Here is a 25,148-nt window from a genome sequence, read left to right as displayed (position 1 = left end):
ATGTGTAATGACGTTGTTATTTTTATTGTTTGGCGAGATTTATTACGGCCCTTTTCGGAAAATAATTTCAAATGTGTTTGACTGTCTTGAGGTCACCATGTGCCTCATTAGTTAATCTCATGTGAAAGAGTCCTTGTTTAAAAATAAGGTAAAGTAAATAAACTCTAACTGGCAGAACTCTAATTTGTCGATGTTGGCGACCTAAATGAATTGGATTGATCCATTTGCTTGCTGAAATTAAGTGGCAGGTCAGATCATTGGGGTTCAAAGTTTTATATTTTTTTCCAATTTCCAAGTTATATTCGTTATGCAAATCATTACTTTAAAAAAGGGCCGAAGAAAGTGTACTGTGCAGACAAACCAGACAATCTGAATATAGTGGAAAGGATACATGGTTAACGATATCAGAATTCCACTGCTGGCGTTTCCCACTGCTGCCGAACATGAGCTTTACCTGGTGCTAAAATAATCTACATTCACAAATCAATTGTATTAAAGCTTCTGACACGTCTCGATTCGCGGATTTGGGTACTTTTAAAATTGTTTTGTTATTATTAAAATAGCATCCGGTCTTAAAGTAACCAAATAAAGTCTAGTGGAGGAACTGGGAGATGGGGCGATATTCACGGTGGAGCCCAGTGTAATAGCTTAACATATAACCTGAAACTCATCAATTGTTAACAGGGTTTTGCCTCACATAGACGGAGGCTGGTCAAAAAAAACTGGCTTAAAACGTAATGGGACAAACACCTGGAACGCAGACAAAAGTAATCGAGCTGAAGGGTTCATGTAACCGATGATTCATTGGCGTTTTAAAACTGATTTTCTTAAAATAGGTCCCCTGTCTTCAGCACCACGGTGAATATATGAATGTATTTATTGGGTAGAGAGAGGATAGGGCGATGACATTTAAACATGCAATATCTTTACTGTCTGATAGACATCATTATATAATCGGATGGTTGTTGACCTTTAACAGTAGTTGATTATTGCTTTTAGTTTACATCGTGTGGGACGAACAAGGAAGTTTAATGGCGAATTCAGAAACACGCACGGAGTCTCGCCAACTGAAAGGACAAAGTTTCAACTTGCGCGATTCCAACATTAGGTCATTGTAGAGGAGAGCAGGACACATTCTTCAGGGCGAGGGCGCCGAACAGAGATTTTGATGCAGTCGAACTTGATCGAGAGGTGGTGGGAAATAGCAAATGTGTAGACGAGAAGATGCCAAGGGCAGCCTCTCGAAACAAAATATTAGTACTTATCAAAGTGAGGGATAAGCCTGCTCGGGGTGCCCTCCTCTGGCTAGCAAGATTGGCCGTCCAGCTACAGACTGGTTCATTGCCGCATTCTGAACGTCACGGCTGAATACTATTCACTAATCTATATGTCTTCATGGTGCCATAGTCATTTGCAAGGGAGGTTAGTATTATGAAGCATCATGCTTGTGACCTGGCGCTGCAGCGCACGGAAAACCTTAACAGTATTTCACTGAGAATACAGGTGAGGACGGGACTTAAGTTTATAGTTCAGTTCTGCCCGCACAATATAACAGCATCGGGTGGATGTGACTGAACCTATAAACACTACAGAATCTGTGCAAACAGAACATGGCAACGTTTGAAAAGGCATTGAGTAAGAATTATAATTGTCACCAGTTTACCATAGTTCAGTCGTCAAGGAGTTCTGTTCAGAGAAACCACAAGGCCGCAGGAATAACCAGGGCTGTGACTTGTTACATTACACACTGGCAATGTTCAGAATTTCTATTTAAATATCGGCAACACTTCATCACTCGGGTATAAAATACTTTTCCTAATATAAAGAAATGAAAAATGTTGACTCTAAAATTTGTCACAATTTCACAGGGTTATTTGCATCATCGCATTAACGGCCGGTGCCATTTTACTCATAACATTTAATTTATGAAATTAGATTTCCAGTACATAATGGGGTTTTGAGATAACATCGCCCTCTTGTCAGGTGAGAATAATGATATCAGAGATTAGGACAAACGTTCAGATTACCGCTAGTTTATAGTTCCACCATTGGCTCCAATTTATACAAACCGGGGCTACATGTGAAAAACAGAGGCGCCACTCTAAACGGATCTTTTTAATTGCTGCGCCTGTAAAAAGGGAGTGTTTTGTTTGTTATCTTGTGTTTGTTCGTTACAGCACAGAAGGAGGCCATTCTGCCCATCGTGTCTGCGCCGACTCCCAAAAGAGCCAACCAGTTGGTCCCATTCTACAGCCCTATCTCCGTAACCCTCTAAATTCATCAATATCAAATATGTATCCAGCTCTCTTATGAAACCTCCTATGGAATCCACCTCCACCACTCTCCCAGGCGCCGCATTCCAAACCCCAACAACTCTGAGTACAGAATCATAGACTCATAGAATTTACAGTGCAGAAGGAGGCCATTCTGCCCATTGAGTCTGCACCGGCCCTTGGAAAGAGCACCACTTAAGCCCACAATTCTACCCTATCCCCGTAGCCCCACCTGACCTTTTTGGACACCAAGGGCAATTTAGCATGGTCAATGTTACCTAACCTGCACAACTTTGGACTGTGGGAGGAAACCGGAGGAAACCCATGCAGACACAGGGAGAACGTGCAGACTCCACCAAGGTAGTGACCCAAGCCCGGTATCGAACCTGGGATCCTGGAGAAGTGCTAACCACTGTTCTACCGTGCCTCACAGTGGCAGAAGATTCTCCTCATCTCGCTCCTAGCTCTCTTGCTGACGATCTTGGGCAGCACGGTAGCATTGTGGATAGCACAATTGCTTCACAGCTCCAGGGTCCCGGGTTCGATTCCCGGCTTGGGTCACTGTCTGTGCGGAGTCTGCACATCCTCCCCGTGTGTGCGTGGGTTTCCTCCGGGTGCTCCGGTTTCCTCCCACAGTCCAAAGATGTGCAGGTTAGGTGGATTGGCCATGATAAATTGCCCTTAGTGTCCAAAATTGCCCTTAGTGTTGGGTGGGGTTGACTGGGTTATGGGGATAGGGTGGAGGTGTTGACCTTGGGTAGGGTGCTCTTTTCAAGAGCCGGTGCAGACTCGATGGGCCGAATGGCCTCCTTCTGCACTGTAAATTCTATGATCTATGATAAATTGTGACCCCTAGTCACTAACGTACCAACTAGCAGAAACAGAATATCCTTCATTACTCTGTCGAAACTGCTCCTTTTTTTCAGCACCTCAATAAGATCACTTCTACTCTAAGGAGAACAAGCCCAATTTGTCAAATCTTTCCTTGTATCTAAAATTCCTCATTCCTGTTATAATTCTAGTAAGTCTCCTCTGCACTCTCTCTGGGGTTTTAACATCCTTCTTCAAATAAGGAGCCCAGAACTGAACACAATACTCCAAATGTTTGTTCTCAATATCCAATGTAGAAGTCAATTGCTCACTGAGGATACTTAGACCGAAAAGAAAGACTTGCAGTTTACAATTATACAGCATTTTTCACAACCATGCAATGCCTCATAGTACTTTGCAACCAGTCGATACTTTAAAAAAATAAATTCAGAGTATCCATTTTTTTTTTTCAATTAAGGGGCAATTTAACGTGGCCAATCCACCTACCCTGCACATCTTTGGGTTGTGGGGGTGAGACCCATGTAAACACAGGGAGAATGTGCAAATGCCACACGGACAGTGACCTGGGGCCAGGAATGAACACCGGGTCCTCAGCGCCGTGAGGCAGCAGTGATAACCACTGCACCATTGTGTCGCCCTCGCCCATCAATACGTTTGACATGCCACTTCTGTAATACAGGAAATACAGTCACTACTGCTGATAGTGGGATCATTATTGGGCAAGACACCAGGGTTACCTCCACTGCTCTTCTTCATTCCGTGCCATGGGATCTTTTATATCCAAATGCCCTCGGTTTAACAATTTATCTGAAATCTCCAAAGGTGCAGCACTGTCTTAATGTGGTCCTGGAGCTCCAGCCTTGACTTTCAGGCTTAAGCCCGGGAATGGGACGGGAGACTCAGAGGTGGAGAATGCTGAGTCAACTGAACCACAACTGACAGGTCCGGGGCAAACAATTTCTCTAAGAATTGGATACATTGACACTATGTTCATGGCAAACAAAGATGTTCAGCAAACATAATTCCATTTTTCTCCCAAACACTGAATGTTTCATTTCTTGTGCCCCTGCCTATTGTTTAGATGGAGGAATAAAGGGCTGTGGGGAATTGGCACAGAGGAGGAGTTGAGGCCGGCTTAGATCAACCATAATTGTATTGAATGGCGGGGCAGGCTTGGAGGGCCTGGAAGCCTATTCCTGCTTCTATTGTTTGAGTTCTTGTGTACACGCCTAATGATTTCAGGACAATAAATACAACACAAAACACTTTTTGGTTTAACCCCCCCCCCCCCCCACTAAAATAAAAAAGTTTGCCAAACACATTTTCTTCAGGGCACTGCCTTTTTCAACAACCATTGGTTGTTGATTAGAATCAGGTCCACTGATCTAGAGAAACTTTACAGAGAGATTGTAAGATCATGTTTTATAGCCAAGCAGGTTTACGATCGAATTGTTTACAGCTAAGGGAAGATTTATCGCAATGTCTAACACGTAGCAATTGATAATATCTCTATAATCTATAATCACCAAATAAATTATATTGCATACCAACAGTGTATTGGAAAATCATTCTGTGCACAATTTCTCCCTGAGAAGCTCGGTTTGACCAATGCTGTGTGAATAAGGCTGTTTTTTAAAAAAAATCGTGCGATAAGTTAGGGGCAGTTGATTTGAATTAATCACACCCAGCCTATTAGAGAATCGTGTTAGGAAGCATTTATTGTACCTATGAAGTGCTGGGTGTAAACTAAAATCACTCTGGCCTTCAGCTATCTATTCAGTTCGGTCTTTGAAGATTTTTTCTGAATAAAGCCAACAGCAGAGAGGGTCAAAATGTAAAGAAAAACGCCAGTTCAATGAAGCAAACAATGTTTGTAAATCACAACAAATAATACAACTGCGCAAGAATGGCAGCAAACTTCTGTTGGAGGGGGCCAGCTGAATAGACTTCTGGGAATCGTAAAAACATCACATGCAATGTACCGAGGCAGTAATCCCCGCTAAAGCCTGCTGTCATCAACTGGACTCTTCAATTTCAGATTCAAAATTAATTAACTGCATTCTCTCAGGAACTGGGCCAAAATATTAAATACGACACACACACATTGGACAAATCCGTCAACCTAGAAAACATGGACAGAAATTTCCATGAACCTTTGCTGGGACATGATCCAGGACATCCGTTTCATTTTACTATACACCGAGAGAAATGTGTACAACATTTAACTGACCACGTGGCCAGGACCTGAGATCGTAACAACACAATGCTCAATCTGGGCCCCTCAACGAACAGTTTCTTCCCTCCCCCTGATCTGACGGGACCTGACTGTGAATGACATTGTTTTAGTAGTTAGTTATAGCACTTGGAGGCGAAGGGGATCATAGGATATGGGGGGGGGGGGGGGGGGGAGGCGAAATCAGGCTATATAGTTGGACGATCAGCCACGAAGAGCAGATTGACCCCCTCCTGCTCTTATTTTCTGTGTCTCGGTACATTTTACTTCCATTTGGTAATTTAGTTGTTAAACAGGGGAGGGGCTGGTTACTGATGCATGTACATAATCTCTCTACAAACTAAAGCAAGTACTTTAAAGTTCAACTACTTTGTTTCTCGAAGTCTCTCTGACGCGAGTTGAAAGGGATTCTTGTTACCTTTGACACATTTCACTCTGTAGCACATTATTGATTTACAAAGTGTGGAAGCAAGGACCCATATTGACCTTTTCCATGCGTATAGTGAAACGATTTTTTTTTAACGCAAACATTTTCTTCCCTTTACCTCCCTTCCCATTTAAAATGGCTGGAATGAATAGATGGCGACGTGGCGGAAGGGAAGGCTCAGCTCTGTTCAATCACTAAAACGACGATGACTGATGATGGAAAAATAAATCTCCCAAATAGTCACCACAGGTAAGGTTAGGGAAAACCTACAGGGCCAGCTGTTTATTATTGAGATGCATTCTTGATCTTCAAAACATGAAACAGGCATTCAAAACAAAAACTCATCATAAAATGTAGTTGTTAAATTGTGCCTTCTACGATTCTGGAAACAACCGTGAGCATGAGAATCAGTTGGAGCACAGAGATTTGTCAATTTCATGGTGCATCTTCATATTACGGCTACAGTGGATACAGTACTGGTAAACTACATTGGATACTCTAGTAAATCATGGCGCTTGTGTTTAGCTTTCTGCTTTCTAACTAACAATGGGACAATTTCGCAAAGAAATTTGTTGATAGCAGCAGTTTTAGAAAAAAAATAATCACAGTTAATACGTCAGATTTCCGCTGGCACAAGAGCGTATTACAACATCAATTACTGATAATTATTGAAATGGACTCTTGCCTGATAGAATTCCTAATGAGATTTTTTTAATGGTGTTTTTCGTAAATGTGTTCCTTTTTTAAGCAGTCGAAGCATAACGTATCTGTTGTACTGTTTCAACAATAAAGCATCACACACCTAAATTCAACTTGAATTTCTATCACATTAAAATGACACAAATTACCGAAGAATTTTGTTGATAACAGGAAGATTGTTTAATTTCATAAGGATATCAACATTTGCATGATAGGTTTGAAAAATTCCAGAATTTATCACCAACAATAAAGATTTATTCAACAAGCTGCAGGACACGTCACAATGATACGGTTGTGTAGTGCAAACAATTTGTCTTTTTTTGTAGTAGTAGTGTGGAAGCTGCCTCCTCCCCACCCCCTCAGTCTCTCTCCCCCCCCCCCCCCCCCTCCTCTGGCTTTCCTTCCCTATCCTCCGCCCCCACCCCCTTTCTCTAGCTCTCCCCCCCCCCCTTCCACCCTAGCTGCTGGTCACCAGCAGGTCTAGAAAGATGGTGCTGAACCCTTCATCCGACCCCCTGATGGCACACTTGATCTTCTCTATCCTCAGGAATTCTGACAGGTCGCCTAGCCAGTCTGAGGCCTTGGGCGGCATTGCCGACCTCCATCCCAGCAGGAGTTGTCGCCGGGCTATCAGGGAGGAGAAGGCCAAGGCGTTCATCCCTCCCCTGAAGAGTTCCGGCTGCTCTGACACCCCAAAGACCGCCACTAACGAGAGCCTCCTTGGCCCCTGGGGTTCTTTTCCGGCCACACAAAGGCTGCGATTAGTTTGTCTACCATAGTGAAGGAGGATTTGGAGATGAAGATTGGGAATGATTTGAAGAGGAACCTTGGCAGGACGTTCATCTTTATAGTCTGCACTTTCCCCGTGAGGGAGAGTGGGAGAGAATCCCAACTCCATAGGTCAGACAGTTTCCACCCCATAGATCCCAACAGTGCAGAAGGAGGCCATTCAGCCCATCGGGTCTGACCCAACCCACCCAGGCCCATGCTCCTGCCTTATCCCGGTAACCCCATTTAACCTTTTTGGACATTAAGGGGTAATTTACCATGGCCAATCCACCTAACCTGCACATCTTTGGACTGTGGGAGGAAACCGGAGCACTCGGAGGAAACTCACGCAGATACAAACTGCGCACAGTCACTCAAGGCTGACATTTAATGCTGGCACTGTGAGGCAGCAATGCTAACCATGCTAACCATTGTGCCACCATGCCACCCTTATGGAGCCGGGTCCAGTTGTGGGCCATCTGGTTCCCCAGATATCTGAACTTGACTTGGGCTAGTTTCAACAGCAGCATTCCCAGCTCTGTTCCCCCCCCCCCCCCCCCCCCACACACACACACCACACCCCTCCAGAGGTTCACCTGGAAGATTTTGCTCTTGCTTAGGTTAAGTTTGTATCCTGAGAAGGCCCCGAACTCCCTCAGAAGTTCTATTATCTTACCCATACTGGCTAAGGGGTTTGAGACATAGAGCAGTAGGTAATCCACATAGAGAGAGACTCTGTGCTCTGTCTATTCTCTGGATACCTCTCACCCCTCCACTGATCTGAGAATGATAGCCAGTGGCTGAATTGCCAGAGCGAACAGCAGCAGGTACAACGGGCATCCCTGCCACGTGCCTCCGTGCCGCGGGAAGTAATTAGAGCTGGTGGTGTTCATCTGTATATTTGCCATGGGAGCGCTGAACAGCAGTTTCACCCATGAGGTGAACACTAGCCCAAACCTAAACCATTCCAGTACATCCACTCCACCCGGTTGAAGGCCTTCTCTGCGTCCAGGGAGATAATCCCCGGGTGGGGACATGACTATTTTCAGTGGACGTCTGATGTTTGCTGACAGCTGCCTGCCCTTGACAAACCCAGTCTGATCTTCTGTGAAAACCGCTGGCAAACAGCTCGCCAGAACTTTCGCTAGGACTTTAGCATCAGTGTTTAGGAGTGAGATGGGTCTGTATGATCCACATTCCACTGGTCTTTGCTTTTCTTTGGGAACAGTGAGATCGAGGCCTGTACCAGTGTGGGGAACCTTCAAGAGCGAGTCGTTGCACATTTCCCACAGGTGCAGGGCCAATGCTGCCGCAAACATTTTATAGAGATCCATTGGGAACCCATCAGATCCTGGCACCTTCCTGATTGCGTGGAGTTGATGCATTCCTTGATCTTCTCCAGACCCAATGGTGCTTCCAGTCCCTGTCCCTTTGCCTTCCCCACAGCTGGAAAGTCCAGCATATCCAGGAATTCTTTAAACATGAGTCCCCCTCCAGGAGCTCAGAGGTCGATAGACATCCGCCATTGGGGTTACCTGCTGTCCCAGCAGTGGCCATTGCTTCTGGTGGTGCAGCTGGGACTGGACTGGACAGTTGCCAGCCATTAGATTAGCCAGCAGTTCTTGGTGGTGGGACTTCCTCGCACCCAGCAGACACGCTTTAATTTGACATGCTGGCTCAAATTCTGAAGGAACAGCAAACCAGCATAAGATAAAGGCATCATGACTGCTGCCAGGGTATCGGTCATTCCCTGCATGGTGTACTGAGTATGGTCACTTACCAACTGTACATTCAGCGAGTGATAATCTTCGCAGTAGCAAATCTCTGAATTTATTTAGTGACCACAAGGTCACTTCTGCCATCAATGGTACCCTGTATCGGGGAAACCCAATATAATGGCAACATCATGAGCATGCTTGCTCTCTGTTCAATGAATTCACCTTGGTATAATGATTACAGACACTACTGAACCAAATTTTGTGACTTTAATATTTTAACAACGGCATTTTAAAAAATCCATCAAAAAGTAGTAGTAAAGCTATAAAACTAACAACGATCTTTTGAGAAAAGAATATAAAAGCATGGTATTCTGACCCCTGACCAGACCCAGACACCAGACAGAAACAACAATATTTTATTTAATTTGTAAGGCTGTGAAGAAAGGATACTTCACTCCAGGAGCGACTACAAGCACAAATAGGGATATGGTATATTAAAACAAACTTCACTATTAACACAGCACTAAACTAACTTTAACACCATTCAAGAAATAGCTTACAATTGCCAGTTAAACAATGCCTAACAATAAAATAAAACACTTTAACTCCTAACTGATATCTTATATCTTCAATCAAGCAAAATTATCTTAGGTCACACTCCACTTCTAAAAAACAATTAGCAAACTCAGGAATACCTGCTATACAGAGATGTCTTGGAGAAACTACTTGAGAGAGAGAGATCCTTCAGGAAATAGCCTGCAGATTCTTGCCTCTGTCAAACAAATGTTTAACTTCCCAGTATTGGGCAAAAACGCTCCTGTTCTATTCACAGCAAAATCTAAACTGAAACTCAACACCTGACTGCTTCAGCCCCTGGCTCCTCCCATTAAGTACATCATCTCTACAGGCATCATGGTGGCGCAATGGTTAGCATTGCTGCCTCACGGCACCGAGGACCTGGTTTTGATCCCAGCCACGGGTCACTGTCTGTGTGGAGTTTGCACATTCTCTCCGTGTCTGCATGGGTCTCACCCCCACAACCCAAAGGCTAGGTGGATTGGTGACCCTAAATTGCCCCTTAATTAGAAAAATATAATTGGGTACTCTAAATCTTTAAAAAAACATATAATATCTCTATCCCACTAATTGAGTTACAACCATCATATTTAGGCTAACCCTCAATTATCTAAGCACCAGGAAACCTTCTTTGTATAAACAAAATTCCATTAGCCCTATTTAGGTTGTAAGGAACCTCTTTTAAATTCTTGTCTGTTCCTGGTATACTTTTAATGCCTGTCCTGCTGGTTGTTTTGAAACTACAGACATTTGGCTTTGAACTGAACCCCCCCCCCCCCCCCAACTTTATTCCTTTAGAATAAGTGCTGACCTACTGGATTATTGTTAATAAATCTGAATCATTCGTCTTCCCACTACATAGAACTTGTATGGTGCAGGAAAGGAAAGTGATATATCATCCAAACATCATTTACTTCAGGCATATCTTAAGGAGCATCTTTGTGATTATCTACATTGACAACTTAGTTAACAGTACGTGGTGAGCTTTGAAAACACTGCTATACTTTATTTGTGTTAATGTGTGCCTGTTTGAAACAGCGGATGAATCATTGTACAGGCCCTTTAATCAATCAGATTGCAGATCCAGAGACCAACATTTTATAACCAACCACATCCCATACATTGATCATTCAGATCCCACCTAGAGCAGCACTTACACGTGTTTCCATTGTTCCGTCTTCATTAGCTATCTTGTGCACTTGTACAGGGAAAATACTGTGCAACAGAGTGTTCCTTGATCCCATACCTGTAAGAACCTGGTGCTATCATTATTATGCTCCTCAGTGGCCCTGAGTGATCCACTTAGTACTTCCATCTTCTCTGTTGTGAGGCCTCTACTCTTAGTATTCTTCCCATCAAATTCTTAGACCCGCTGCTCTGATTAACTCACAACTCATCCACACCTTTGATCCACTTTTTTTTCATTCTAGGCGCAGGATCAGCTACTGTTCCACTGTCCAGGGAAAGCACTGACCCAGTTTCTTTCCAATCACTGGGCCCAGGTCTACCCTGCTGATCGTGCTGCACTCATTCTCACCCAGACAGTTTGCATTTGTTATACTGAATTTATCAATGCATTGAGCATTTTTATTGCAATTTACAATATATTGGGTAATCATGTAATCATTTATTATGGCCTGGATTTTGGGGTCAGTGGCAAAGAAAAGGAACATGTCACTGACCTTAACAAAAAGCTGCACACGGGCAGCAGGGTGGTGCAGTGGTTAGCACTGCTGCGTCACGGCGCCAAGGTCCCAGGTTCAATCCTGACTCTGGGTGTGGAGTTTGCACATTTTCCCCTTGTTTGCGTGGGTTTCACCCCCACAACCCAAAGGGTACGTGGACTGGCCACGCTATATTGCCCCTTGGAGAAAATGAATTGGGTACTCTAAATTTATTTTAAAAAACAAAGGCTGCTCACAAAATTTTTTATGGCCCATATGTATCAATTTCCTCCATTCTGGTGTGACTTTTTATCTATCTAACAACAGTGCAGACAGAAAACAGGGTGATTAACCATGATAGTTCTGATGAAAGGTCATTAACCTGAAATGTCGGATCCAACCTAACTGAATGGGAACAAAGTCCCATAGCGAGTGCTTTTAGCTGCGTGTTGCCCAGTTTGTTCCTCAGAATCCCCCACGTGATTGTCACATGAGTGTTTCCAAATGCCACTCAAAAAAAGCTTTCAATTATTTTCTCATAATAATGTTTTCCCTCAACAGTTTGCATTCTGATGTCCAGTCAAGGTTTTACAAATGACTCTTTTAAACAAAGCTTGCACTCTGCTTTTAATAGTGAATCCATTCCAGGGTTTTACACCAATCCTTTTAGGATTTATTTGTTTTGACTGCTGTACAAACTGTTCATAATTGCTTTAATTCTCAGTTCCCAGACTGTATTAAAAAAATAAAAAATGCTTTTAAGTTTTAGTTTTAGAATTAAAACGTCAAATGTTCCATTTACCTCTGAATTCTGCTGTCCCACTTTAAATCTAATTACTGCAATTGACTCTTTAACTTAGGACACTTTGTTTACTCTTCCTAAAATTCTTCTGAATAACACCTTGGTCTCTGTTCTCTTGGCCGAAATTCTCCGTTATCGGCGCAATGTCCACCGATCGGCGCAAAAAAACGGCGCAAATCCGACTTGCGTCACGCCGCAAAAATCGTTGCGAAGTCTCCGGCCCGAAATGGGCTAGCAGCGAAGTGATGGGAGCCACGCTTGCTCACGTGGTTCACGCCGTGCAGCGTCATACATGCCGCATGGCGTGACGGCTCATAACAATGCGCTGCTCCCCCCCACCCGACCGGAACACCCGACCGGAACACCCGACCAGATGGCCGGCCGCCGCTCAGCCCCGAGGTTCCAGTCACGGGATGTGGACGCGCTTCTGGACGCAGTGGAGCAGAGGAGGGAGGCCCTGTCTCCAGGGCACGGCCGCAGAGTTGCCCCACGCCACAGCCGGTGTCTGTGGAGGGAGGTGGCAGAGGCCATCACCGCTGCGGCCCTGACACCATGGACAGGCACCCAGTGCCACAAGAAGGTGAACGACCTCGTCAGAGCAGGCAGGGTGAGCCTTCCCCCGCCCTGCCCGATATCCATATCCCCCCTCCCCCATATCCCCCATATCCCCCCTCTCCCATATCCCCCATATCCCCCCTCCCCCATATCCCCCCTCCCCATATCCCCCTCCCCATATCCCCATATAACCCCCTCCCCCATATCCCCATATCCCCCCTAACCCATATCCCCATATCCCCCTCCCCATATCCCCCCTCCCCATATCCCCCATATCCCCCCTCCCCCATTTCCCCCATATCCCCCACCCCATATCCCCCCTCCCCCATATACCCCATATCCCCCCTCCCCATATCCCCCATATCCCCCTCCCCCATATCCCCCCATATCCCCCCTCCCCCATATCCCCCCTCCCCATATCCCCCATATCCCCCCTCCCCCATATCTCCCATATCCCCCGTCCTCCATATCCCCCATATACCCCCTCCCCCATATCCCCCCCTCCCCCATATCCCCCATATCCCCAAGTGAATCCAGCCCTAACCTTAACCTCTGTAACGCATGCGCAACCGATGGCGTGCATTCATATACCTGTCCAACTGTTGCCTTTTACCCCTGCCACCACCAACCCCCCCCCCCCCCACCCCCGCCACAGGAGAAACGCGCACACAACACCAGGGAGCATGTGAGGACTGGGGAGGACCCGCTGATGAGAGGCCACTGACCGAACACGAGGAAAGGGCCCTGGAACTGGCTGGCGGACCTGAGGACCGGGAGGTTGCTGATGCAGAGGTTGGGGGCGTACTAGCAAGTGAGCCACCGACAGCCCGTCCCCATATCCCCCCTCCCCTATATCCCCCTCCCCCGTATCACCTGATCACTGCCTGCTGTCTAACCATGCATGCTTCATTGTGTATCGCAGGACCAAACGTCCAGGCACCCATCCCCGCAGATGCAGACCGCCCGCAGGATGCCCCTCGGAGGCCACGGGAGACGGAGAGACCCGGACCCTCCGGCATGCGACGCCCGCAGGATGCCCCTCGCACACCACGGAAGACGGAGAGACCTGGAGCAACAGGGAGACGACGCCCCCGTCACGTGCGGCTGCAACGACGCAGGCGTGTGCCACCCAGCGACGAGAGGGGCAGCCACAGGCCCCCGTCACAGCCGAGCCAGGACACCACTACCCAGGACACCACTACCCAGGACACCACTACCCAGGACACCCCTACCCTGGACACCCCAACCCGGGACAGCACTACCCAGGAAGACGAAATACCGGACAGTGACACAGAGTGGATGGGTGGAGACGAACCCCCACCCCAAAGTGCCATGGACTCAGAGTGGGACGAAGAGCACGACACAACGCCACTGCTGTCACCAACACCATCCACCATCGCAGAAACACTCACCTCGGTTGGGCACTTTAGTGATGAGGCGTCTGGTACACTCACTGGTGTGCACAACACAGCCGTCCCGGTACAGCAGGTGGAGGTAGGAGCAGCAGAGGGGCCGGATGGTCGGAGGGCAGCCCAGCCCAAGCGAACATCTGCCGCCCAGATGGATCCCGGGTTCCTGGAGTTACCACACCCACCCATAGATCCGATGCAACCACCGACCCGGAGACGAGCGAAGAGGGTGACGGCCGGCTTGCGGCGGCTGCAGTCGCAGGTGGAGGAGTCCACCCGCGTCCAGGAGCTGGGAGTGGTGCCGGTCATACGTGCCACCCAGGCCGACACCGCACGGGCGGTGTCCGCGCTGGAGGCAATGGGTGCGACGGTGTCAGACATGGGGAACGGTTTGCGAGGCCTGGGGCTTTCCGTGCAGGCGGCGTCTGTGGCCCAGGAAATGGCTGCCCTCTCACAGGAGGCCATGAGCCAGTGCCAGCGCCAGATGGCAGAGGCGCTCAACGCCATGGCCCAGTCTCTGCAGGCCATGGCCCAGTCTCTGCAGGCCATGGCCCAGTCTCAGCAGGCCATAGCCCAGTCTCAGCAGGCCATAGTCCAGTCTCAGCAGGCCATGGCCCAGTCTCAGCAGGCCATAGCCCAGTCTCTGCAGGCCATAGCCCAGTCTCAGCAGGCCATCGCTGAGGGCATCGGCGCCATTGGCCATGTGCGAGCCGGCGTCGCACAGTCACAGACAGGGTTTGCCAATCCGCTGGGCTCCATGGCTGCAAACCTGCAGACCCCTGTCGATACCAGCACGGGCCTCCAGGACTGGCAGCGCCAGATGTCGGGGGGGCGTCGGATGGCCAGTCCGTTCGCATCCCCCACCCATGTAGAGGCTTGGGGGCCATCGGGCACCCCGAGGGAGGAGGAGGTGGTGTGGTCCGTCCTGGGTCCCCCTGTAGGGGAGGTCCCGGAACACCGCGACACCTCGGACTCCCCCCTTTCCGTCCCAGGTGCATCGGGTGGGCAACGGGCAGGACAGGCTGGCAGCTCGCCATCCCAGTCGCCCGGGCCGCAGCCTGGCCCATCTAGGCCAGGATGCCCCAGGAAACGGCCGCCAAAGGGATCCAGTGTCAGAGGGCAGGAATCACAGAAGTCCACCTCCAGTTCTGCTGTACCGTCTGGGGAACCACGTAGACGTAGTCAAAGGGCCCGTAAGGCCAAACAATTAGGCACTGAGTAAGTTGGCACGGGTGCAGGGCACAGATGAGTTTTAGGGGCTAGGGCACGTGCATGAACTCCTTTGGTTATTAAAGTCAATGTTACACCTACAGAAGCTGCCTTTGTGCTCTGTCCAAAGCGTGCGGGGGTGTCATTAACGTTGAGCGCAAGTGTGTGTGTGTGAGGGGTGGTCTAACCTCAGCCCCAGGTGAGTCTGCCCCTTCCCCCTGGGCCGCCATCAACATCCCCCCAGGCAGAGGACGGGACCGTGCGCTGCAGTGTCACAGCCGCATGCAGGGATGGTCCGGGTGGATGGTGGTACTGTGGCCATGGGTCAGACATAGTCCAACGATGTGGAGCCAGGAGCTCACCGCAGGGCGGGTAGTCATCATCCTCCATGACCTGCAATAGACACGCGTCCACCCGCAACTGTGTGAGCCCGGCCATTGTGCCGCAGGTGGATCGGCAATGGGGGGGGGGGGGGTGGTGTGCATGCGGGTGGGGTGGGTGGGGTTGGGGAGGGGGGTGAGGGTGCTGGGTGGGTGGATGGGTGGGGGGTGTGGGTGGTCGGCTGTTGCCATGGTGTGCAGTCTGTGGCCGTACTACCCGATTCTCACGCCCATCTAGTCAGTGAAGCGGGCGGCTATCAGCCTGTCCCGTGCCCGCTGGCCCAGCTGGTAATGGTGGACAGCCACCCGCCTGTGTCTAGCCCGTCTGCCCTGACCATTGCCCCATCCCCCTCATCTGGGGAGGACTGCGCCTCTTCCTGCTGCTCCTCCACTCCGCCCTCCTCTGCCTGCGGCACATCGCCCCTCTGCTGGGCTATGTTGTGCAGGACGCAGCACACCACAATGATGCGGCCGACCCTATCTGACCGATACTGGAGGGCGCCCCCAGAGAGGTCCAGGCACCTGAAACGCATCTTCAGCACGCCAAAGCACCTCTCTATCACTCCCCTTGTCGCTACATGGGCATCATTGTAGCGGTTCTCCGCCTCATTGCGTGGCCTCCGTATAGGCGTCATCAGCCACAATCGCAATGGGTAGCCCCTGTCGCCCAGCAACCAGCCCCTCAGCCGGGGATGGCGTCCCTCGTACATGCCGGGGATGGATGACCGCGACAACACGTATGAGTCGTGTACACTGCCTGGGTAACGGGCGCAGACTTGCAGGATCATCATGCGGTGGTCGCAGACCACCTGTATGTTCATCGAATAGGTCCCCTTCCTATTGGTGAACACGGCCCTGTTATCTGCAGGTGGCCGCACGGCGACGTGCATCCCATCAATCGCGCCCTGGACCATGGGGAACCCGGCCACGGCAGAGAAGCCCACGGCCCGGGCATCTTGGCTGGCCCGGTCCACAGGGAAGCGGATGTAGCGGTGCGCCATGGCATATAGGGCATCTGTCACTGCCCGGATGCACCGATGCACCGATGCCTGTGATATGCCGGACAGGTCCCCACTCGGTGCCTGGAATGACCCCGTTGCATAAAAGTTCAGGGCCACCGTAACCTTGACGGACACGGGGAGAGGGTGTCCCCCGCCAGTGCCACGCGGTGACAGGTGTGCCAGCAGGTGGCAGATGTGTGCCACGGTTTCCCGCCTCATCCGGAGTCTCCTCCTGCATTTCCGGTCTGTGAGGTCCTGGTATGACTGCCGGGGCCGGTACACACGGGGCGCCCTCGGGTCCCTCCGTTGCCGTTGGTGCCGCGACGTCCTCCTCCCCCTCCCCGTCCTGTCGGTCAGGTGTCCCTCCAGCCTGGACGGCTGCCGCCTGCCCCTCAGCCTGCGCCGCCTCTCTGGCACGCTCCTCCTCCTCCTCCTCATCCAGGGCAACATAGACATTAGCGGCTGCCGCCACGGCGGCCAACATCGCTGGATGATCGGAAAACATGACGGCCTGGTTGTGGGGCGGGGGGGGGGGGGGGGGGGGGAACGACGACATGTCATCATTGCCCATATCCCCTCCTCCACCCAGCCAGGTGGCATGGACCGCATGGGTCCAACTGTTGGAGGCTGGCACCTGGTCAAGTGGACCAACTCACTTGCCCTCGCATCCCCCTCCCCGGCATGAGCCCCCCATCCCCCTCCCCGGCATGAGCCCCCCATCCCCCTCCCCGGCACGGACCCCCCCATCCCCCTCCCTGGCACGGACCCCCCATCCTCCTCCCGGCACGGACTCCCCCCCATCCCCCTCCCGGCACGGACCCCCCATACTCCACCCCGGCACGGACCCCACCCCCATCCCCCTCCCCGGCACGGACCCCCCATCCCACTCCCCGGCACGGACCCCCCATCCCCCTCCTCGGCACGGACCCCCCATCCTCCTCCCCGGCACGGACCCCCCCCCCCCGTCCCCCTCCGCGGCACAGACCCCCCATCCTCCTCCCCGGCACGGACCCCCCCATCCCCCTCCCCGGCACGGACCCCCCATCCTCCTCCCCGGCACGGAACCCCCCCACCCCCCTCCCCGGCACGGACCCCCCATCCCCCTCCCCGGCACGGACCCCCCATCCTCCTCCCCGGCACGGACCCTCCCCGTCCCCCTCCCCGGCACGGACCCCCCATCCTCCTCCCCGGCACGGACCCCCCCCATCCCCCTTCCCGGCACGGACCCCCCATCCTCCTCCCCGGCACGGACCCCCCCCATCCCCCTCCCCGGCATGGACCCCCCATCCCCCTCCCCGGCACGGACCCCCCATCCTCCTCCCAGGCATGGATCCCCCATCCTCCTCCCCGGCACGGACCCCCCCCCCATCCCCCTCCCCGGCACGGACCCCCCATCCTCCTCCCCGGCACGGACCCCCCCCATCCCCCTTCCCGGCACGGACCCCCCATCCTCCTCCCCGGCACGGATCCCCACCCCCCCATCCCCCTCCACGGCATGGACCCCCCATCCTCCTCCCCAGCACTGACCCCCCTCCCGGCACTCCCCCGGAGCCCAGCCCACTCTAACCACCCACCCCCCCCCGCCGCACACACACGCACAACCCTAGACACACCTCTCCCCACACATTCAGACTGCGGCCACGCCATCGCCTGCCCAGCGGCCAACCCCCCAGGCCGTCACTCACCTCCACGCTGGTCGGCGTGAACCTGGAGCACAGGTTGACGCCGATTAAAATGAGGTTTGATTTATGGCGACGTGACCGGTCATCACGTCGATGGGACTTCGGCCCATCCGGACGGGAGAATATCGGCAGGCCCAAAATCAGCTGCCTTGCGCACACCTGTGCCATTCTCCGACGTCTGCGGCGCCATTAACGCCCCGCTGACTTTTCTCCCTTCGGAGACTTCGGCAACCGGCGGTGGTGGGATTCACGGCGGCCAACGGTCATTCTCCGACCCGCTGGGGTGTCGGAGAATGACGCCCCTGAAATCGGGAACAAAGCAGGAGAAAGATGATTTCTTGAGGTGGTTTTGCCAAATCAAATCAGGATGCAAAGTCCATGTGTGTTATATGCAGGGAAGTACTGGCAAATGAAAGTTTAAAACCCTCAAAACTTCAAACGTATGTGAAAACTAAGCACAGCATGTTCGAGGACTAACCTCTTGATTTTTTTTCAAAGGATGCAGTGAGAACTTAAATCGTCAGCTGAAGTCCTTAGAAGAAATGTAACATTGATGACAAAGTAAATGAGATAGTGAGGACCAAGCAGGCTCACCTGTCACATTAAAGGTAAACAATAATAGTGTGTTGTGAAGGTCAGCTCGTATGGGCCGCAACCGGCGTGGGTCGCAAAGGTCGGCATGGGTCCCAAAGGACAGGCGGTTGGTAAAAGTGGGTCCTGGAAAAAAGAGTTTGAGAAACACTGCCCCACACCATGTGTTAGTGCTGATTCTCATTGCTCACTCGTGTGTCAGCTCTGGGCCACTCCAGTGCTCAAAACCCAAGTGCAAAATGCCACTTTTTTGACTGGCATCAGAATGAATCCAGCAAAGTCAGTTGAGATTAGATAAGTTGTAAATACTGGTTCTGAGAAGATATTTAATGAAGGATACAAAACTCAGGAAGCTTAGGGAGGTTTAGGCAGTGGGATTTCAGAGAATGGAGGAGGGCTCTGTCACTAATGGTAGGCCAAAAGTGGGTGGGGGTGGAGGGGAGGTTAACAATGGGCCGAGTCAGAAGAACAGAATCAAGATGGTGGAGTTGGCAAAAGTAGATTGAGATGATGCCATGGATATGGGTTTAAGGAAGAAAAGTTTTAAAAATATGCGGCATTAGTTGACGGGAAGCAATAGAAGAGCAAAATGACAATGGTGGCCACCTCCAGGATAAACCATGCCAGACCTTGGCAAAGCATCTCCTTCCCTATGAAAGGTAATTCACGTAAAACTCTGAATGTCTGTCTTACATTGCACGCTGCACCGCATATCCTGGAACAGTTACCTTCCTTAGTTTAACAGTTCATTGTCTTTAAAGCTCAGTCGCGTTCACATTCCAGAATATTGAGTCCTGTGGTAAGGGTGCTGATCAAACAAATTGAGGATTAAAGGCAAAACTTGATATTTATAGAATCAAATACTATCTGGAATGTTACACAATATCAAGTTTATGCCTTTAATCCTCAATTTGTTTGATCAGCACCCTTACCACAGGACTCAATATTCTACTTCTCCATATTAAAGTTAAGGTTATAGTTAGGGTCAGGGTTAGGTCAGTTTCAGCGCTGTGTGAATGGGAGCATGTGAAGGATATCTTTCAGGTTGCCCACATATCGATGATATAACAAGGTGGCATGTGCTAAAAGAATGTATAATCTGAAAATTTCAAAAGGCTACCTGAAAAAATAAAGTACGAAGTCTTACAACACCAGGTTAAAGTCCAACAGGTTTGTTTCGATGTCACTAGCTTTCGGAGCGCTGCTCCTTCCTCAGGTGAATGAACCTGTTGGACTATAACCTGGTGTTGTAAGGCTTCGTACTGTGCTCACCCCAGTCCAACGCCGGCATCTCCACATCATGAAAAAATAAAGCTGGTGAGGGGAGTTCCACGCTTAGGTTCAAGGTGTTAAAGTTGGAGGGCTTTTGAGCTATGATGTACTGAATATGATAACGTCATTTAACAAGTGGAAAGCTTGCTTTACCAATCTCTTACTTTACCAACCCGTGCCAACTTGCCTGCCTTCTGACCTGGTTTGAGAAAGGTGGAATTCGGTGCCACTACCATTACCTTTCACATAACTCTGGCAACTCCTTTCAGTAATTTTGTTCCTTAGGATCATTTCATTGTTTACTCTCTCTTTCCAAGATATTCGCAGCATTATTCTGTGTGCCCACATTTTAAAGGCTTCACATCTTTGAACTATTTGGTTGCCTACAGTCCAGGTTTCATGGACAAGGGGAAGTGTTGACCAGACATAACATTTGAGCAAAGGTTTTGTTGTGCACAAACTTATCCTCTTTGTTGTTAGATTGAATCCATTTGATTGAAAGCACCTCCCGCTGTCTCAATTCTTTTGACAAATTGCTACAGAGGTTAGAATGCAAAAACAGGACTCTCCACCCCTGTGCTCCTGATTCACAATCAGTGAGCTGGCCTTGCTACTTCTGATGAGATCAGTACGAAGTCTTACAACACCAGGTTAAAGTCCAACAGGTTTGTTTCGATGTCACTAGCTTTCGGAGCGCTGCTCCTTCCTCAGGTGAATGAAGAGGTCTGTTCCAGAAACACATATATAGACAAATTCAAAGATGCCAAACAATGCTAGGAATGCGAGCATTAGCAGGTGATTAAATCTTTACAGATCCAGAGATGGGGTAACCCCAGGTTAAAGAGGTGTAAATTGTATCAAGCCAGGACAGTTGGTAGGATTTTGCAGGCCAGATGGTGGGGGATGAATGTAATGCGACATGGATCCCAGGTCCCGGTTGAGGCCGCACTCATGTGTGCGGAACTTGGCTATAAGTTTCTGCTCGGCGATTCTGCGTTGTCGCGGGTCCTGAAGGCCGCCTTGGAGAACGCTTACCCGGAGATCAGAGGCTGAATGCCCTTGACTGCTGAAGTGTTCCCCGACTGGAAGGGAACATTCCTGCCTGGTGATTGTTGCACGATGTCCGTTCATTCGTTGTCGCAGCGTCTGCATGGTCTCGCCAATGTACCACGCTTCGGGACATCCTTTTCCTGCAGCGTATGAGGTAGGCAACGTTGGCCGAGTCGCACGAGTATGTACCGCGTACCTGGTGGGTGGTGTTCTCACGTGTAATAGTGGTATCCATGTCAATGATCTGGCATGTCTTGCAGAGATTGCCATGACAGGGTTGTGTGGTGTCGTGGTCACTGTTCTGAAGACTGGGTAGTTTGCTGCAAACAATGGTTCGTTTGAGGTTGCGCGGTTGTTTGAAGGCAAGTAGTGGGGGTGTGGGGATGGCCTTGGCAAGATGTTCATCGTCATCAATGACGTGTTGAAGGCTGTGAAGAAGATGACGTAGTTTCTCCGCTCCGGGGAAGTACTGGACGACGAAGGGTATTCTGTCGGTTGTGTCCCATGTTTGTCTTCTGAGGAGGTCGGTCCGGTTTTTCGCTGTGGCGCGTTGGAACTGTCGATCGATGAGTCGAGTGCCATATCCCGTTCGTACGAGGGCATCTTTCAACGTCTGTAGATGTCTGTTACGCTCCTCCTCGTCTGAGCAGATCCTGTGTATACGGAGCACTTGTCCATAGAGGAGGAGCGTAACAGACATCTACAGACAGTTCCAACGCGCCACAGCGAAAAACCGGACCGACACCACACAACCCTGTCATGGCAATCTCTGCAAGACGTGCCAGATCATCGACATGGATACCACTATTACACGTGAGAACACCACCCACCAGGTACGCGGTACATACTCATGCGACTCGGCCAACGTTGTCTACCTCATACGCTGCAGGAAAGGATGTCCCGAAGCATGGTACATTGGCGAGACCATGCAGACGCTGCGACAACGAATGAACGGACATCGCGCAACATTCACCAGGCAGGAATGTTCCCTTCCAGTCGGGGAACACTTCAGCAGTCAAGGGCATTCAGCCTCTGATCTCCGGGTAAGCGTTCTCCAAGGCGGCCTTCAGGACCCGCGACAACCCAGAATCGCCGAGCAGAAACTTATAGCCAAGTTCCGCACACATGAGTGCGGCCTCAACCGGGACCTGGGATTCATGTCGCATTACATTCATCCCCCACCATCTGGCCTGCAAAATCCTACCAACTGTCCTGGCTTGATACAATTCACACCTCTTTACCCTGGGGTTACCCCATCTCTGGATCTGTAAAGATTTAATCACCTGCTAATGCTCGCATTCCTAGCATTGTTTGGCATCTTTGAATTTGTCTATATATGTGTTTCTGGAACAGACCTCTGCATTCACCTGAGGAAGGAGCAGCGCTCCGAAAGCTAGTGACATCGAAACAAACCTGTTGAACTTTAACCTGGTGTTGTAAGACTTCGTACTGTGCTCACCCCAGTCCAACGCCGGCATCTCCACATCATCTGATGAGATCAGCAGGGCACATTGTCGGCAATTGGAAGTTCCGGCTCTCCATTGGTAATTGCAACTTTAATGGTCCCACAGTCATTTGGGAACAGTGTCGCTGCTACAAATCCCAACATTACGTGGCAACAATAAAGCAATTCAGGTGTCAGAAACAGCTTCATAACAATTAAAATTATATATGACAATAAGTGTATCATTTGAAGCTTAAATGTTTTACTTCTGTTATGGGTTGTCTCCAAATACTCTCTCAATGTGTTGAGTGTAACAAAATCATAAACCCATGAAAAAAAGTATACACATTTGTTACATGTGATAATGCTTTTGGCCACAAGATGGCATATATAGAAGATAGATGCCGGGCGCGATTTAATGGAAAAGAAACAGTCATATTTTGGGTGCATTTAACCTGGTGTTTCCCAGTGCTTACAGTGCCGAGAATTACCCTGCTATTAAACAGGACTCTGTTTCTTTTCCAGGCCGTGGCGAGGAACGCCCCGAAGCCGCACTTAGGCTCATCTCCTGCACTAACGAGCTCAGCTCACCAGGCCACCATTTTTAAATGGCAGTGCCACCTGGGCACCCTGGCATTGGCAGGGTGGTACCTGGGTGGCACTGCCAAGGTGTCCAGGTGACATCAGAAGTGCCAAGGGTACTATCCTGCCTAGAGTCTTCCACCCAGTGGTCCCTGATGGCGTGGGAGGTGGGAGGCCCCCCTCCCCTAGGAGATGGTATACCTGGCCCACATTTGTGGAAACCAGTGCTAAATGGTTCTCACTCAGGGTCTCTGAGGCGAAGACTTAAGCTCCCATGCCTTGGGTAACTCCAGCGCAGACACACTAAAGTGAACCTAACTGCTCACTTGATATGCAAATCTGGTTGCCGCCCATTGAGGGCGGAACCAGATCGCGCCGCCTTGCAAGATCTCATAAGGCGCGATGAGGCCGGTAAATCGCACAAGAGGCCTCCCGCGAGATTTACTGGCCCAGTCACGTCCCAAGTTGGATGCGACGAAGCCGATAGATGTAAGTAAAGTGTGCATAGTCCCAGACGACTATAGGCTGCTTTCCCCTTTAAGGGGCAGAGCTGACTGGTGGCGATTTTCTAAAAATAAATTTAGTGCACCCAAATATTTCTTTCCAATTAAGGGACAATTTAGCATGGCCAATCCACCTATCCTGCACATCTTTGGGTTGTGGGCGTGAGACCCGCGCAGACACGGGGAGAATGTGCAAACCCCACGCGGACAGTGACCTGGGGCCAGGATCGAACCGGGGTCCTCAAGGCCGTAGGGAGCAGTGCTAAGCACTGTGCCACCGTGACGGCCCGATTGGCGGGGATTTAACCTGAGGACCACCGCACCTTAGGCAAGAGGCAAGGTTGGTAAGGCGGGGCCCTCATGAATAACCTCAGCTGGTATGTGAATTGAACCCGTGCTGTTGGCCTTGCTCTGCATCACAAACCAGCTGTCCAGCCAACTGAGCAAATCGGCCCCAGAAAATAGATATACTGTACGATGCAATCAGGCTGCTTTTCTCAATCTCGTGTTCAAGTCCATTGGTTGGGAAGTGTAGACAGTGTTAAAGGTTTCATGCAAAGTGCTTTGCATGATCTAGGAACTTTTCATATTGGATTGGATTGGATTTGTTTATTGTCACGTGTACCGAGCGACGGTGAAAAGTATTTTTCTGCGAGCAGCTCAAACAGATCATTTTGTACATGGAAATAAAATAAAATAAAAATAAAATACATAATAGGGCAACACAAGGTACACAATGTAAATACATAGACACCGGCATGCAATGAAGCATACAGCAGTGTAGTGTTAATCAGGTCAATCCATAAGAGGGTCGTTTAGGAGACTGGTAACAGCGGGGAAGAAGCTGTTTTTGAGTCTGTTCGTGCGAGTTCTCAGACTTTTGTATCTCCTGCCCGATGGAAGAAGTTGGAAGAGAGAGTAAGCCGGGTGAGAGAAGTCTTTGATTATGCTGCCCGCTTTCCCCAGGCAGCGGGAGGTGTCGATGGAGTCAATGGATGGGAGGCAGGTTCTTGTGGTGGACTGGGCTGTGTTCACGACTCTCTGAAGTTTCATGCGGTCTTGGGCCTATTAACAAAAAAGACAAAGCGATCACCCTCAGCATTGGCATTCCTCAACTTGAAGAGCCTAAGTTCGCTTCTATCTGTTTTAACACTTAAGCAAACACATCGGGTGGTTTTTAATAGTGTAAATAAAAAGGGCGGAATTCTCCGTACCGCCGCCCCAGTTTTCTGGTGCAGCGTGCCCCTGCCGGTGGCGGGATTCTCCGTTTTGCCATCCGGCCAATGGGGTTTCCCATTATGAGCAGCCCCACGACGTTGGGAAATCCCCGGGTGCGGGTGCGCTGCCGGCGCAATGGAGAATCCCAACAGTGGAGAATCCAGCCCATAGTGTATTGAATAGTGTAAGTTGTAACTAAGCCTATGGCCCACAGATGGCGCTGTTTACATTATCATTGGATTGATTTTGCATTTTGTGAAG

At 50.1% G+C, this 25,148-nt stretch overlaps 1 long non-coding RNA gene across 1 annotated transcript in view; it reads left to right on the top strand.

Annotated features, from left to right (window-relative positions):
- Positions 1-1,130: 1,130 nt before the first annotated feature.
- Positions 1,131-25,148, top strand: part of LOC140392453 (uncharacterized) — a 37,892-nt gene continuing 13,874 nt past the window's right edge. Inside the window, exons 1-3 of the long non-coding RNA XR_011935365.1 lie at positions 1,131-1,422; positions 5,917-6,013; positions 18,726-18,835. This is a non-coding gene — a long non-coding RNA (uncharacterized lncRNA). The remainder of the gene's footprint in view (positions 1,423-5,916; positions 6,014-18,725; positions 18,836-25,148) is intronic.

The sequence above is a fragment of the Scyliorhinus torazame genome, chromosome 16 (assembly GCF_047496885.1).
Source record: "Scyliorhinus torazame isolate Kashiwa2021f chromosome 16, sScyTor2.1, whole genome shotgun sequence".
NCBI lineage: Eukaryota > Metazoa > Chordata > Chondrichthyes > Carcharhiniformes > Scyliorhinidae > Scyliorhinus > Scyliorhinus torazame.
Note: the sequence above shows the minus strand (reverse complement) of the source record. Positions and strands in the feature narration are given on the sequence as shown.